This window comes from Tenrec ecaudatus, chromosome 3 (genome assembly GCF_050624435.1).
Source record: "Tenrec ecaudatus isolate mTenEca1 chromosome 3, mTenEca1.hap1, whole genome shotgun sequence".
NCBI classification, from domain to species: domain Eukaryota; kingdom Metazoa; phylum Chordata; class Mammalia; order Afrosoricida; family Tenrecidae; genus Tenrec; species Tenrec ecaudatus.
The window spans coordinates 138,564,170-138,571,402 of record NC_134532.1 but is presented as its reverse complement, the minus strand read 5'-3'; positions in this window follow the sequence as shown (position 1 = coordinate 138,571,402).

The window sequence follows — 7,233 nt, the reverse complement described above, 5'->3', positions numbered from 1 at the left end:
AAGAGGAAAAGTTTTTTAAAGTTTTTTTGAGCTTCATCATGAACTCAAAATGCTTTTTAATCAGAAAGCAAGGCCGCAGTCTGAAGCACTTTTCAGCGATAAAAGTGAACTGCAGAAAATAGCTTACTTGGTTGACATCTTTGCCATCTTGAATGAGTTAAATTTATCACTGCAAGGACCAAATGCAACATACCTCGATTTGTCTGAAAAGATCTGATCATTCCAAATGAAACCAGCTTTAGCAAAAAAAAATTTTTAATTGGATGCAAATAAAAGTTACATGTTGCCTACCTTATCTCTTTCTCTGAGGAACATGACATTGAACCAGACAAAAGGATCACAATGATAATGTCTGTGAAAGAACACTTGCATGTGCTTGCAGATGAAATGCTACCATACTTTCCAAATCTACTTGACACCCATTTGCACTTGCCAGAAGCCCATTCACAGTCAAGGTTGAAGATGCCTGAGACAGCACAAGAGGAGTTCATTGAACTTATTAACAGTGATGCAGTGAGAACTGATTTCTCCAAGGCCAGTTACAAAATTCTGGATCAAGTGTTTGCAGTCATAGCCTGTTCTGTCTGAGACTGTGCTGCACCTTCTTCCATTTCCAACAACATATCTTTGGTTTTCTGGCTTGTTGGTTATCAAGTCTAAATACAGAAGTAGACTTGCTGTGGAAGATGATCTTCGTTGTGCTCTTGCAAAGACTGCCCCGAGAATTTCTAATCTGGTGAGAAAGCAGCTATCTCAACCTTCACACTGACATTGGCTTTGTACGTATACTGTCACAAGATGGAGCAATGCAGGTTACTGTTGTTATATTAAGAGTTACCCATGCTACACCAGGCTTCAAGACAAACTTTCATATATTTGTCATTAGAAACAAATATTTCTCAACATATAATTATATATTGCTTTTGTGATTAATCACTATGCTTTAATTGTGTTCAATGTGTAATGATGAAAATATATCCTGCATATCAGATGTTTACATTACGATTCATAACAGTAGTAAAATTACAGTTATGAAGTAGCAAAGAAAGTAATTTTATGGTAGGAGGTCACCACAACCTGAGGAACTGTATTAAAGGGTCGCGGGATGAGGAAGGTTGAGAACCACTGCCCTAGTGCCTCTGGTTTCAATCTCTACTACTTGAGACAGACACCTCCAATGTGTTCTTTTTGGAGATGTCCCTGTGCCTTCTCTCTCTGCTCATCTTTCTAGCTAGGGGAGAGGCAACTAAAGTGACCAGAGCACTCTATTAGTGTTACACACACCCATTTGCATAATGGTACCCATTCATTTAGTGGGAGTCACAGAGACATAAATGGAAGAGCTATATTAAGAAATTTCACTCCACCAAATCTTTATAGAAACATTGCTACATCTTTCTCTCACAGAGTGGTTTGTGGGTCTGAACCACAAAACTTTCACTTGTGACTGAGAACGTAATCATGTCATTCAAACAAACCCACCAGATTCACTGCCAGCATATAAATTATCTGATTCTTGTGACATTAGAGGGCAGTATAGGACAGCTCCTGTGTACTCGTGAGATTGTAAATCTTGATAGGAGCAGAGAGCCTCATTTTTCTCTCTAGGAGCAGCTAGTGGTTTCAAACTGCTAACCTTGTAGGTATCAGCCCAATTTGTAACCCATTACACTACTACAGCTCCTTTATTTATCCTTCTGTTAGGAGATGCTGTCCTGTCAGCTCCAGCTCATAGTGACCCCATGTTCAACAGAACAAAATACTGCCCAGTCCTCACGATGCTCACAATTGATATGCTTGAGTCCATTGTTGCAGCCATGATGTCAATCCATCTCATTGAAGGTCTTCCTCCCTTTTACTAACACTTTACGTTTCCAAGCATGACACTCTTTTCCAGTGCCTGGTCTCTCCTGATAGCATGCCTTAAGTATATGAGAGGAAATCTTACCATACTTGCTTCTAAGGAGTATTCTGGAAGTACTCTTCTCTAGACAGATGTGATAGGTGCTGTGTCAGCTTGGCTGGGCCGGAGCATTCAGTAGTCTGGCAGTAATTTCTCATGATGTGATCTAACACCGTGTAATCGAGTCCACGATGGGATCTAATACAACATAATCAACTCTGTGAGCAGGTGGCAGCTGTGGTGGACTGCAGCCCCATTCTCCTAGGAGAAAGTGGCCTGCCCCTGGTTAAGCAGCCACTGTGGGAAACCTTGTTACTTCTGCTGGGTCTGGCTCCTGCATTTAGTCCATAGACTTCTTACCATATTGTTTGCAGATCCCAGGAGCCGCCATCGGGGCTGCCAACCTTGGATTCATTTGACTTTGCAATCCATCAGCCTGTGGTCTTCCTGCTTCATCTTCCTGCTTCCTGGTTCATCAGCTTCTGCAAGCTACTTGATTCAGGAGAAGTCTCCAGCTTAACATATGACCCATGGACTTGAACCAGACTAAATTTATTCACATCTACAACTGCATAAGCCACTTCCTTGACAGAAATTCCATTGTATATATAATCACAAAAGCATCACTGTTTCGCTTTTCTAGAAAACCCAGCATAAGATAATAGGGTTGTCTGTCCTTGCAATCCATGGTATTGCCAATATTCTTCACCATTTGTTCCTATAAGGTTGTAAACTAGCCTAATTGATCAAAGACAATGGAAAGTGTCTCCCATGTAATATTGTAATCCCTAGACAAGGGTCACTAGATGTCCAAAATTCACTGCAAGGGTGATTAGTAATCTTTTTTGTTCATTTCCAAGTCTTTTAATTTTTTTCTAACACTACTCTAGTAACAATTTTCATATGCTTGGTGTTCAGAAACAGGTATTAATCTCTCTTATCTAATAACAATGATGCTTAAAACCATGTAGTCATCTACCTTATTCACCAGTTCATCAATAATGACCAATCATCCCCAACTCTTGAATAATTTCATTACAACCCACATACATGTAGGGTGATACCATCCATTCATCCTCTCCACAAGATTGGCAAGTGACTAAGTTATCTAAATTTGCTTAGCAAGTCAGGTAATAGAAAGCCTTGCTTGTTGAATATCTCGAAGTTTACTTAACCTATGCAATATTCCTTGACTATTGATATCTTCAAATATACTGGAAATAATTTGCAAAATATATTTAGAGCAAATCACTCCGGCAGTTGTTCTCTAAACACGAGTGTCTACAGCATTTCCCCTCTGAGAGGCATGTTGCTGAAGCCAGGTTTATTGATCGGGAATAGAATAACTGTGAGGTTAACACCCATTCCCGATCACATGAAGACTTCCTGTTTGGGGTTCTTCCCAGTTGCCTGGAGGCCACAGTGAAGAGCTGAGGCCTTTACCACTCCCAGTTATCAGCCGATCCAGGTTAAACGCAGAAAAAAGGATCAGATGCTGTGTGATCAGACCTAGGTTATTATTATTAAGGGTGGACGAGATTGATTTAATCACCATGATGATTTTGGATACTATCTTATTTTGAAGATTAAATTTCTTATAATATAATAAAAATAATTGTTAGCAAAACAGATTGTAAGAAAAGAGAGATAACAGGCATTAGTTATCAATAGAAATACTTTTAACTTGAAAGCCTTTTGTAATACGCAGGACTAGAATAGGGCCCTTGATAAAATAATCTTCTGAACATGCCGGTTGACTATGTTTTACAAACCAAAAATTAGGCCTCATATAGTCTAGCAAAAAATTGTTTAATATAATTTTATATACATATAAAACATTTTATAGAATTTTTATCATCTCATGTTCTTGCTGCTCATTTCCATTCAATCAATTGTGACAACCAGTGGCCTCACATGTTAGAGAACGTGATTGTTCCATTCAAGGCAGATTGCCAGGTGGGACTTCCCAGGTGCCATGGTGTAGCTTTGAACTGCCAAGTTCAAGTTGCTTAGTAATTGTGATGCTTGTTTTATGTAACTTGATCGCATTTGTGTGGAGGTAGGGGTGGAACCCAACCTATGAATCAGGTTACAGCCTGACATGCCTCTTTAAGGGTGTGGCCTTTTAATAGAGACTTTGAGAAATTCTCTCTCTTCATCTTCCTGCTTAACTGGGTCCTGTGCCCCCTGTCTGGGGCCAGCGGTCAATCAGGCCTGCTGAGCCTGGGTGCTTCCATTCCTGCAGATGTTAGATCCATGAAACTCTGTGATGCCCAACACTGGCAGCTGCTTGAGTCTGAGAGTCGCTGGCTACCATTGGACCTGTGGACTTGAGTTGGTCTGGGGGGGAGTGGGGGAATACTTTCTTGATATGAAAACCTGTCCATAGGAAGTTCTTTTCTATATAGATGAGTGTTACTGGTTTTGTTTCTTTAGAAACTCAGCTTAATACAGCTTGTTTGGATGGCAACAATAATATATGATAACAATTCTGGGGGAAAATGTGTACTCTAGCACTTAACCATTTGCACTACCCAGGGACTCCTTGTTCATAAATGCCTTTAATAAATACCTGTTAATTAATAGAATAAAGAAAATATTACTAGAACTAGCTGGGAATACACAAGGTACGTGCTCTTCCTAAGCATTAGTTGTTACTGTTGTTAGGTGCCAGTGAGTGGATTCTGACCCGTAGGGGCCTCTACACAACAGAAGCAAACACCTCCCAGTTCTGTACTCTGCCCACAATTGTCCCTATGCTCGCGTCCATCGTTGCAGCCACTGTGTCAATCCATTGTGTTGAGGGTCTTCCTCTTTCTCGCTGCCCCTCCACATTACCAAGCATGAGGTCCTTCTCCGGGGACTGGTCTCTCCTGACAATATGTCCAAGTACGTAAGATGAAGTCTTGCCATCCTTGCCTCGAAGGAACACTTTGGCCACACTTCTTCCAAGACAGGTTGATTTGTCTGTTTATCAGTTCATGGTACTGTCAATAATCTTCTCCAGCACCACCATTCAAATGCATCGATTCTTCTTCAGTCTGCCTTCTTCAATTTCCCACTTTCAAATGCATATGATGCAAATGAAAGTACTATGACTTTCAGGTATGCCTTCACGCTCAAAGTAACATTCTTGCTTTTTTTTTTTTTTTTTTAACAATTTATTGGGGCTGATACAATTCTTTACACAGTTCATACATATACATACATCAATTGTATAAAGCACATCTGTACAGTCTTTGCCCTAGTCATTTTTTTTTCTCTTTTCTTCTTTTACATTTTATTAGGGACTCCAACAACTCTTACCACAATCCATACATATACGTACATCAATTGTATAAAGCACATCCATACATTCCCTGCCCCAATCATTTGCTTCCTCCCCCCAACTACCATGATCCAAATTCTACCTTGCAGGGCTGGATAGGACAGAGGCTGTACACTGGTACATATGAGGGTTGGAGGTACAGGGAATCCAGAGTGGATGATACCTTCAGGACCAAGGGTGTGAGGGACGATGCTGGGAGAGTGGAGGGTGAGTGGGTTGGAAAGGGGGAACTGATTACAAGGATCCACATGTGACCTCTTCCCTGGGAGAGGGACAGCAGAGAAGGGGGGAAGGGAGACCCCGAATAGGGCAATATATGACAAAATAACGAGGTATGAATTACCAAGGGCATATGAGGGAGGGGGGAAAGGGGAGGGAGGGGCGGGGGGGAAAAGAGGACCTGATGCAAGGGGCTTAAGTGGAGAGCAAATGCTTTTCAATACTCTTTTCGATCTCTAATCTTCATATTTTAAATGCACCATTACATTAATACTCTAAGGGGGAAAAAAGGTGGGTAGCCCTGATCGGACAAATTGTTAAAAGTTCAGCTGATAACCAAAAGATTGGCAGTTGGAATCCACCCAGTGGCTCTTCAGGAAGCGCTGGTGGCATTGCATGCTAGGTGTTGGGTGCACAGTTCAAGCCCACCAGGCTCTCAACAGGAGGAAGATGAGGCTTTCTGCTCTCATAAAGATTTCTCACATCACTGCCATCAAGCCGATGTTCATTCATAGCAAGCCTATGGAACAGGGTAGAACTGCCCTGTGGGTTTCCAAGACTGTGAATCTTTATTGGAGAAGAAAGCCCTGTCTCTCTCCTGAGGAGCGGCTGGTGGTTTCAAATTGCTGACCTTGGAGTTAGCAGCCCACTAGCTAACCACTATGGCAGCGTTGAAATCCTATATAGCAGCAGTTCTCAACCTGGGGGTTGAGACCCCTTTGGGGGTCGAACGACCCTTTCACAGGGGTTGCCCAATTCATAACAGTAGCAAAATTACAGTGACGAAGTAGCAACAAAAATACTTTTATGGTTGGAGGTCACCACAACATGAGGAACTGTATTAAAGGGCTGCAGCATTCGGAAGTGAGAGAACCACTGCTATACAGTGTAGGTATGTCAGAATCAAAGGGATTGCAGTGTGTTTATGCACTCAATTTACTGCCTTAATATTTCTAACATTATATACTACTTATTGAAACTTTGGGGTCAGATTACAATGTAATCGTTTTGTTTTGCTAAGCTAAAAAGTGCCCATTTATTTTTCAATGTTAGAACCCTGTAAGGCAGTTCTATGACTCAGGATCAACTTGATGGCCACAGGGTTATTTTTCTGGTTTAAAGTACTATGGGAGACCAGAACATTAGCGATCTGCAGATGAAGCAAATGAATCTTCTGAATGTTAGTTCCATATAGACAATACTCCAAGTTTCTATCGCCAAAAAACGATTGGCCCCATCAGAGAAGGAGAGAATATGAGGACGGGTCGACATCAAAACTAGTAAAAAGGTTGGAGCGTGGAGGAGTTTTTGACCTCTGCCTCGCAGGCTGTCACTAATGCTTATTCTTTCCTCCCCTGCAACTTGTGAAGTTAGAGGAGGTCCTTCTTGCAGTTGCAATGAACCAGAATTGACCTAAGAATAGTGGGCGTGATGTGGGTCACTTGGTAAGAATCCTAGGAGGAAAGCACTATTTTGCTGATTCTCATTGTACACAGAACACACGGGCACAGAGAAGCCAGTAGGTGGCAGAAAAGGGATTTGAACTGAAGACCTGTTGGTTCATGTAATAATTGTTGTAACTCTCTTAGAAGTTGCTTGTTTCTGCTACTGTAGAGTTTGCAGAATATGAGATACAAAGACCAGTGTGGTCATTAGAGTTGGTGCACCCAGTGTAGTAACTCAGGTATCCCCCTCGTGGGTACCTCCTCCCATACCAGACCATACACACTCTTAAGCAATGTTTATTATCAGTAATATGTGATAAATATAGTTTGCAGGGTGG